The sequence below is a fragment of the Triticum urartu genome, chromosome 6 (genome assembly GCF_003073215.2).
Source record: "Triticum urartu cultivar G1812 chromosome 6, Tu2.1, whole genome shotgun sequence".
NCBI lineage: Eukaryota > Viridiplantae > Streptophyta > Magnoliopsida > Poales > Poaceae > Triticum > Triticum urartu.
In genome coordinates, this window is record NC_053027.1 from 87,354,502 (window position 1) to 87,365,379 (window position 10,878).

Below are 10,878 nucleotides of genomic sequence, written 5' to 3' on the forward strand. Positions count from 1 at the left end.
TATCCTTCAGCCGAACTGTTGGATTATGAAGATACAAGATTGAAGACTTTGTCCCGTGTCCGGGAGGGACTCTCCTTTGCGTGGAAGGCAAGCTTGGCAATTCGGATATGAAGATTGATACGTCTCCAATGTATCTATAATTTTTGATTGCTCCATGCTATATTATCTACTGTTTTGAATGTTTATGGACTTTATTATACACTTTTATATCATTTTTGGGACTAACCTATTAACCCAGAGCACAGTGCCAGTTTCTGTTTTTACCCTGTTTTAGGGTTTCAAAGAAAAGGAAAAACAAACGGAGTCCAATTGACCTGAAACTTCACGGGACTCATTTTTGGAAGGAAAGAAGCCCAGAAGACTTGGAGTGCACATCGGGGGATCTGCGAGGAGGTCACAAGGCAGGGGGGCGCACCCACCCCCTGGGCACGCCCTCCACCCTCGTGAGCCCCTCGTGGCCCCCCTGACATACTTCTTCCGCCTATATATCTCCATATACCCTAAAAACATCCGGGGGGCACAATAGATCGGGAGTTCCGTCGCAAGAAGCCTCCGTAGCCACCGAAAGCCAATCTAGACCCATTCCGGCACCCTGCCGGAGGGGTAATCCTTCTACGGTGGCCATCTTCATCATCCCGGTGCTCTCCATGACGAGGAGGGAGTAGTTCTCCCTCGGGGATGAGGGTATGTACCAGTAGCTATGTGTTTGATCTCTCTCTCTCTCTCTCTCTCTTTCTCTCGTGTTCTTGATTTGGCACGATCTTGATGTATCGCGAGCTTTGCTATTATAGTTGGATCTTATGTTTCTCCTCCCCCTCTACTCTCTTGTAATGAATTGAGTTTTCCCCTTTGAAGTAATCTTATCGGATTGAGTCTTTAAAGATTTGAGAACACTTGATGTATGTCTTGCCGTGCGTATCTGTGGTGACAATGGGATACCACGTGATTCACTTGATGTATGTTTTGGTGATCAACTTGCGGGTTCCGCCCATGAACCTATGCATAGGGGTTGGCACACGTTTTCGTCGTGATTCTCCGGTAGAACTTTGGGGCACTCTTTGAGGTCCTTTGTGTTGGTTGAATAGATGAATCTGAGATTGTCTGATGCATATCGTATAATCATACCCACGGATACTTGAGGTGACATTGGAGTATCTAGGTGACATTAGGGTTTTGGTTGATTTGTGTCTTAAGGTGTTATTCTAGTACGAACTCTAGGGCTGTTTGTGACACTTATAGGAATAGCCCAACGGATTGATTGGAAAGAACAGCTTTGAGGTGGTTTCGTACCCTACCATAATCTCTTCGTTTGTTCTCCGCTATTAGTGACTTTGGAGTGACTCTTTGTTGCATGTTGAGGGCTAGTTATGTGATCCAATTATGTTATCATTGTTGAGGGAACTTGCGCTAGCGAAAGTATGAACCCTAGGCCTTGTTTCAACGCATTGCAATACCATTTACGCTCACTTTTATCATTATTTACCTTGCTATTTTTATAATTTCAGATTACAAATACCTTTATCTACCATCCATATACCACTTGTATCACCATCTCTTCGCTGAACTAGTGCACCTATACAATTTACCATTGTATTGGGTGTGTTGGGGACACAAGAGACTCTTTGTTATTTGGTTGCAGGGTTGCTTGAGAGAGACCATCTTCATCCTACGCCTCCTACGGATTGATAAACCTTAGGTCATCCACTTGAGGGAAATTTGCTACTGTCCTACAAACCTCTGCACTTGGAGGCCCAACAACGTCTACAAGAAGAAGGTTGTGTAGTAGACATCAAGCTCTTTTCTGGCGCCGTTGCCGGGGAGGTGAGTGCTTGAAGGTATATCTTTATATCTTACAATTGAGTCTTTTAGTTTCTTGTTTTATCACTAGTTTAGTTTATAAAAGAAAACTATAAAAAATGGAATTGAGTTTGTCTCATACGCTTCACCTTTTTAATATATTTCGTGAGTATGATGGAAAGGATAATTGTGCTCAAGTGCTAGAAGAAGAAATCTATAAAATGTTTGGCACTAAATATTTGAATGATGAGCATGATTGCAATGTTTTTAGTATGAATTACTTGAATATCCATGATGCTAATGATATGAAAAGCCACAAGCTTGGGGAAGCTATGTTTGATGAAGATGATATTTTTTGTCCCCCAAGTTTTGATGAGCAAATTTATTATGATAAAAGCATGCCCCCTATCTATGATGATTATTGTGATGACACGTATGCTTTAAAGGATAATGATAACCATGAAACTTGTCATCTTGATCTTAATTTTCAATCACATGATATTTATTTCGTTGAGTTTGCTCCCACTATTATTCATGAGAAGAATTTTGCTTGTGTGGAGAGTAGTAAAATTTCCATGCTTGTAGATCATGAAAAGAATGCTTTAGGTGCTGGTTATATTGTTGAATTCATTCATGATGCTACTGAAAATTATTATGAGGGAGGAACATATGCTTGTAGGAATTGCAATAATATCAAGTTTCCTCTCTATGTGTTGAAAATTTTGAAGTTGTGCTTGTTCCACCTTCCTATGCAAGTTGATTATTGTTCTCATAAGTTGTTTGCTCACAAAATCCCTATGCATAGGAAGTGGGTTAGGCTTAAATGTGCTAGTCATATTCTTTATAATGCTCTCTTTATGTTTCAATTCTTATCTTTTATGTGAGCATCATTGAAATCATCATGCCTAGCTAGGGGCGTTAAACGATAGCGCTTGTTGGGAGGCAACCCAATTTTATTTTTGTTCCTTACTTTTTGCTCCTGTTTAGTAATAAATAATTCATCTAGCCTCTGTTTAGATGTGGTTTTATGCTTTTAATTAGTGTTTGTGCCAAGTAGAACCTTTGGGAAGACTTGGGGAAAGTCTTGTTGATCATGCTGTAAAAAACAGAAACTTTAGCGCTCACGAGAATTGCTACCATTTTTATTTGGAGAGTGATATTTAGTTAATTCTTTTTGCATATGATTAACAGATAAATTACTCAGGTACAGCAATTTATTTGAGAATTTTATGAGTTCCGGAAGTATACGTTTGATCCAGATTACTACAGACTGTTCTGTTTTTGACAGATTCTGTTTTTCATGTGTTGTTTACTTATTTTGATGAATCTATGGCTAGTAAAATAGTTTATAAACCATAAAGAAGTTGGAATAAATTATGGTTAACACCAATATAAATAAAGAATGAGTTCATTACAGTACCTTGAAGTGGTCTTTTGTTTTCTTTCGCTAACGGAGCTCACGAGTTTTCTACTTTAAGTTTTGTGTTGTGAAGTTTTCAAGTTTTGGGTAAGGATTCGATAGAATATGGAATAAGGAGTGGCAAGAGCCTAAGCTTGGGGATGCCCAAGGCACCCCAAGGTAATATTCAAGGATAGCCAAGAGCCTAAGCTTGGGGATGCCCCGGAAGGCATCCCCTCTTTCGTCTTCGTTCATCAGTAACTTTACTTGGAGCTATATTTTTATTCACCACATGATATGTGGTTTTCTTGGAGCATCAATTTATTTTGTTAGGATTTGCTTTCTGTTATTTAGAACAATGTTTTGCATCTTTTATTTCAATAAAAGTGGCATTGATAGCCTTTACTATGCCTATTTTAGAAGTCCACATGTTGCTGTTTGAAAACAAAAAGTTTACCGCTGTTGCAATAATTCCCTAGAAAAGTCAGAATGTAATAAAATGTTGAAACCTTTTGAATATTAAGCTCTGATAAATTTACTATAGTGGGAATTTTATTTAATAATTTTTGGAGCTAGGGAAGTATGGATGTTGCTGCATTCTTTACAGACTGTCCTGTTTAGGCAGATTGCTGTTATGTTTGCATATGTTTGCTTCTTTAATGATTCTATTTGAGGATAGGACTATTAAATACGCAGAGGCATTTATTATGAAATGTTTAATAATAATTTTAGTGATTTTCTACAGTAGAGTATGATAAGGTTTTGGCAATGGTTTATACTAACTTATCTCACGAGTCCTTGTTGAGTTTTGTGTGGATGAAGCTTTTGAGATTTAGGGAGACCTTGATATGAGAGGAATTAAGGAGACACAAAAGCTCAAGCTTGGGGATTCCCAAGGCACCCCAAGATAATATTTCAAGAAGTCTCAAGCATCTAAGCTTGGGGATGCCCCGGTTGGCATCCCACCTTTCTTCTTCAACAACTATCGGTTAGTATCGGTTGATCCTAAGTTTTTGCTTCTTCACATGATGTTTGCTATTCTTAGATGTCATTTTATTCTTCTTTGCTTGCTGTTTGAATAAATTATCAAGATCTGAAATTATTAAATGTTAGAGATTCTTCACATAGTTGCATAATTATTCGACTACTCATTGATCTTCACTTATATCTTTCGGAGTAGTTTGTCATTTGCTCTAGTGCTTCACTTATATCTTTTAGAGCATGGTGGTAGTTTTATTTTGAAGAAATAGATGAACTCTCATGCTTCACTTAGATTATTTTGAGAGTCTTAATAGCATGGTAATTTGCTTAAAATCCTAATATGCTAGGTATTCAAGAATAATAAAACTTTCTTATGAGTGTGTTGAATACTAAGAGAAGTTTGATGCTTGATGATTGTTTTGAGATATGGGGGTAATAATATCAAAGTCGTGCTAGTTGAGTAGTTGTGAATTTGAGAAAATGCTTGTGTTGAAGTTTGCAAGTCCCGTAGCATGCACATATGGTAAACGTTGTGTAACAAATTTGAAACATGAGGTGTTATTTGATTGTCCTCCTTATGAGTGGCGGTCGGGGACGAGCGATGGTCTTTTCCTACCAATCTATCCCCCAAGAGCATGCACGTAGTGCCGAGGTTTTTGATGACTTGTAGATTTTTGCAATAAGTATGTGAGTTCTTTATGACTAATGTTGAGTCCATGGATTATACGCACTCTCACCCTTCCATCCTTGCTAGCCTCTTCCGTACCGTGCATTGCCCTTTCTCACATTGAGAGTTGGTGCAAACTTCGTCGGTGCATCCAAACCCCGTGATATGATACGCTCTGTCACACATAAACCTCCTTATATCTTCCTCAAAACAACCACCATACCTACCTATTATGGCATTTCCATAGCCATTCTGAGACATATAGCCATGCAACTTTCCATCATTCCGTTCATCATGACACATTCATCATTGTCATATTGCTTAGCATGATCATGTAGTTGACATAGTATTTGTGGCAAAGTCACCGTTCATAATTCTTTCATACATGTCACTCTTGGTTCATTGCATATCCCGGTACACCGCCAGAGGCATTCATATAGAGTCATCTTTTTTCTAGTATCGAGTTGTAAATAAATAGAAGTGTGATGATCATCATTATTAGAGCATTGTCCTAAGTGAGGAATAAATAAAAAAAGAGAAAAAGGCCATAAAAAAGAGAAGGCCCCCCAAAAAAGAAAGGCCATAAAAAAAATAAAAGGCAAAAAAAAGAAAAAAATGAGAGAAAAAGAGAGAAGGGACAATGTTACTATCCTTTTACCACACTTGTGCTTCAAAGTAGCACCATGATCTTCATAGTAGAGAGTCTCTCATGTTATCACTTTCATATACTAGTGGGAATTTTTCATTATAGAACTTGGCTTGTATATTCCAACAATGGGCTTCCTCAAGTGCCCTAGGTCTTCGTGAGCAAGCAAGTTGGATGCACACCCACTTAGTTTCTTTTGTTGAGCTTTCATACATTTATAGCTCTAGTGCATCCGTTGCATGGCAATCCCTACTCCTTGCATTAACATCAATCGATGGGCAGCTCCATAGCTCATTGATTAGCCTCGTTGATGTGAGACTTTCTCCTTTTTGTCTTCTCCACATAACCCCCATCATTATATTCTATTCCACCCATAGTGCTATATCCATGGCTCACGCTCATGTATTGCGTGAAAGTTTATGAGTTTGAGATTACTAAAGTATGAAACAATTGCTTGGCTTGTCATCGGGGTTGTGCATGATGAGAGCATTCTTGTGTGACGAAAATGAAACATGACTAAACTATATGATTTTGTAGGGATAGCTTTCTTTGGCCATGTTATTTTGAGAAGACATGATTACTTTGTTAGTATGTTTGAAGTATTATCATTTTTATGTCAATATGAACTTTTGTCTTGAATCTTTCGGATCTGAATATTCATACCACAATTAAGAAGAATTACATTGAAATTATGCCAAGTAGCACTCCGCATCAAAAATTCTGTTTTTATCATTTACCTCCTCGAGGACGAGCATGAATTAAGCTTGGGGATGCTGATACGTCTCCAACGTGTCTATATTTTTTGATTGCTCCATGCTATATTATCTACTATTTTGAAGGTTTATGGGCTTTATTATACACTTTTATATCATTTTTGGGACTAACCTATTAACCCAGAGCCCAGTGCCAGTTTCTGTTTTTACCCTGTTTTAGGGTTTCAAAGAAAATGAAAATCAAACGGAGTCCAATTGACCTGAAACTTCACGGGACTCATTTTTGGAAGGAAAGAAGCCCAGAAGACTTGGAGTGCACATCGGGGGATCTTCGAGCAGGTCACGAGGCAGGGGGGCGCGCCCACCCCCTGGGCGCGCCCTCCACCCTCGTGAGCCCCTCGTGGCCCCCCTGACATACTTCTTCCGCCTATATATCTCCATATACCCTAAAAACATCCGGGGGGCACAATAGACCGGGAGTTCCGCCGCCAGAAGCCTCCGTAGCCAACGAAAGCCAATCTAGACCCGTTCTGGCACCCTGCCGGAGGGGCAATCCTTCTCCGGTGGCCATCTTCATCATCCCGGTGCTCTCCATGACGAGGAGGGAGTAGTTCTCCCTCGGGGCTGAGGGTATGTACCAACAGCTATGTGTTTGATCTCTCTCTCTCTCTCGTGTTCTTGATTTGGCACGATCTTGATGTATCGTGAGCTTTGCTATTATAGTTGGATCTTATGTTTCTCCTCCCCCTCTACTCTCTTGTAATGAATTGAGTTTTCCCCTTTGAAGTAATCTTATCGGATTGAGTCTTTAAATATTTGAGAACACTTGATGTATGTCTTGCCGTGCGTATCTGGTGGTGACAATGGGATATCACGTGATTCACTTGATGTATGTTTTGGTGATCAACTTGCGGGTTCCGCCCATGAACCTATGCATAGGGGTTGGCACACGTTTTCGTCGTGATTCTCCGGTAGAAACTTTGGGGCACTCTTTGAGGTCTTTGTGTTGGTTGAATAGATGAATCTGAGATTGTGTGATGCATATCGTATAATCATACCCACGGATACTTGAGGTGACATTGGAGTATCTAGGTGACATTAGGGTTTTGGTTGATTTGTGTCTTAAGGTGTTATTCTAGTACGAACTCTAGGGCTGTTTGTGACACTTATAGGAATAGCCCAACGGATTGATTGGAAAGAATAACTTTGAGGTGGTTTCGTACCCTACCATAATCTCTTTTTGTTCTCCGCTATTAGTGACTTTGGAGTGACTCTTTGTTGCATGTTGAGGGATAGTTATGTGATCCAATTATGTTATTATTGTTGAGGGAACTTACACTAGCGAAAGTATGAACCCTAGGTCTTGTTTGAACGCATTGCAATATCGATTACGCTCACTTTTATCATTAGTTACCTTGCTCTTTTTATAATTTCAGATTACAAATACCTTTATCTACTATCCATATACCACTTGTATCACCATCTCTTCGCTGAACTAGTGCACCTATACAATTTACCATTGTATTGGGTGTGTTGGGGACACAAGAGACTCTTTGTTATTTGGTTGCAGGGTTGTTGCTTGAGAGAGACCATCTTCATCCTACGCCTCCTACGGATTGATAAACCTTAGGTCATCCACTTGAGGGAAATTTGCTACTGTCCTACAAACCTCTGCACTTGGAGGCCCAACAACGTCTACAAGAAGAAGGTTGTGTAGTAGACATCAAAGATCTCCTCCCTTGCAACTGACTTTGTGTAACCCTAGCCCCCTCTGGTGTCTATATAAACCGGAGGGTTTAGTCCATAGGACAACAATAATCATAATCATAGGCTAGCTTCTAGGGTTTAGCCTTGTGGTAGATCAACTCTTTGTAATACTCATATCATCAAGATCAATCAAGCAGGACGTAGGGTATTACCTCCATCGAGAGGGCCCGAACCTGGGTAAACATTGTGTCCCCTGCCTCCTGTTACCATCCGCCTTAGACGCACAGTTCGGGACCCCCTACCCGAGATCCGCCGGTTTTGACACCGACACCGGACTCCCTAGAGGTCGCTTGGTACGAGTCGGCCCACCTCATGGCCATCCTCTGGGCCCTGCCGCCATCTACCAGCCGGCCCAAAGAAGGCGGCTATTCATGTTTGAGTGTTTGAGGTTCGGGGCCTGCCCCGTTGTCTTCAAATACCAGGGGGAGCGGATGAGGCTACCCGTGGTCATTTACTTCGACAATTGACTTGCCCAATGATCGACAAGCCATTGAGAATAAATGGATCTTCAAGAAGAAGACGGACAGTGATGGTAGTGTTACTATCTACAAATCTCGATTTGTCGCAAAACGTTTTTGACAAGTTCAAGGTGTTGACTACGATGAGATTTTCTCACTCGTAATGGTGCTTAAGTCTGTCTGAATCATGTTAGCAATTGCCACATTTTATGAAATCTGGCAAACGGATGTCAAAACGGCATTCCTTAATGGATTTCTTAAAGAAGAATTGTATGCGATGCAACCAGAAGGTTTTTTCAATCCTAAAGGTGCTAACAAAGTGTGCAAACTCCATCGATCCATCTATGGACTGGTGCAAGCATCTCGGAGTTGGAATATACGCTTTGATGAGGTGATCAAAGCATATGTTTTTATACAGACTTATGGTGAAGCATGTATTTACAAGAAAGTGAGTGGGAGCCCTATAACATTTCTGATATTATATGTGGATGACATATTGTTGATCGGGAATGACATAGAATTTCTAGATAGCATAAAAGGATACTTGAATAAGAATTTTTCAGTGAAAGACCTCGGTGAAGCTGCTTATATATTGGGCATCAAGATCTATAGAGATAGATCAAGACGCTTGATAGGACTTTCACAAAGCATATACCTGGATAAAGTTTTGAAGCAGTTCAAAATGGACCAGTCAAAGAAAGGGTTCTTGCCTGTGTTACAAGGTGTGAAGTTGAGTAAGACTCAAAACCCGACCATGACAGAATATATATAGAGAATGAAAGTCATTCCCTATGCCTCAGTCATAGGTACTATAAAGTATGCCATGCTGTGTACCAGACCTGTTGTGTGCCTTGCCATGAGTTTGGCAAGGGGGTACAATAGTGATCTAGGAGTAGATCATTGGACAATGGTCAAAATTATCCTTAGGTACCTGAAGAGGACTAAGGAAATGTTTCTCGGTTATGGAGGTTATAAAGAGTTCATCATAAAGAGTTACGTAGAAGCAAGCTTTGACACCAATCTAGATGACTCTGAGTCTTGATCTGGATACGTATTGAAAGTGGGATCAATTAACTAGAGTAGCTCCATGCACAACATTGTAGACACAGAAATTTCCAAAATACATATGGATCTGAATGTGGCAGATCCGTTGACTAAACCTCTCTCACAAGCAAAACATGATCACACCTTAGTGCTCTTTGGGTTTTAATCACATAGCAATATGAACTAGATTATTGACTCTAGTAAACCCTTTGGGTGTTGGTCACACGGTGATGTGAACTATGGGTGTTGATCACATAAAGATGTGAACTATTGGTGTTAAATCACAAGGCGATGTGCACAAGATTATTGACTATAGTGCAAGTGGGAGACTGAAGGAAATATGCGCAAGAGGCAACAATGAAGTTGTTATTTTATATTTCCTTATATCATGATAAATGTGTATTATTCATGCTAGAATTATATTAACCGGAAACTTGATACATGTGTGGATACACAGAAAAAACACCATGTCCCTAGTAAGCCTCTACTAGACTAGCTCATTAATCAAAGATGGTTAAGTTTCCTAACCATAGACATGTGTTGTCATTTGATGAACATGATCACATCATTAGGAGAATGATGTGATGGACAAGACCCATCCGTTAGATTAGCATATTGATCATTCAGTTTTATTGCTATTGCTTTCTTCATGTCAAATACATATTCCTTTGACTATGAGATTATGCAACTCCCGGATACCGGAGGAATACCTTGTGTGCTATCAAACGTCACAACCTAACTGGGTGATTATAAAGATGCTCTACAGGTATATCCGAAGGTGTTTGTTGGGTTGGCATAGATCAAGATTAGGATTTGTCACTCCGAGTATCGGAGAGGTGTCTCTAGGCCCTCTCGGTAGTGCACATCATAATAAGCCTTGCAAGCAATGTGATTAATGAGTTAGTTGTGTGATGATGCATTATGGAACGAGTAAAGAGACTTGCCGGTAATGAGATGAACTAGGTATGAAGATACCGATGATCGAATCTCGGGCAAGTAACATACCGATGACAAAGGGAATAACGTATGTTGTCATAACGGTTCGACCGATAAAGATCTTCGTTGAATATGTGGGAACCAATATGAGCATCTAGGTTCCGCTATTGGTTATTGACCGGAGAGGTATCTCGGTCATGTCTACATAGTTCTCGAACCCGTAGGGTCCGCATGCTTAACGTTCGATGACGATTTTGTATTATATGAGTTATGTGATTTGGTGACCGAATGTTGTTTGAAGTCCTAGATGAGATCATGGACATGAAGATCAGTCTAAAAATGTTCGAGAGGTAAAGATTGATATATAGGACACTGGTATTCGAACACCGGAACTGTTTCGGGATGCACCGGGTACTTATCGGGTCACCGGAAGGGGTTCCGGGCACCCCCGGCAAAAGATATGGGCCTTA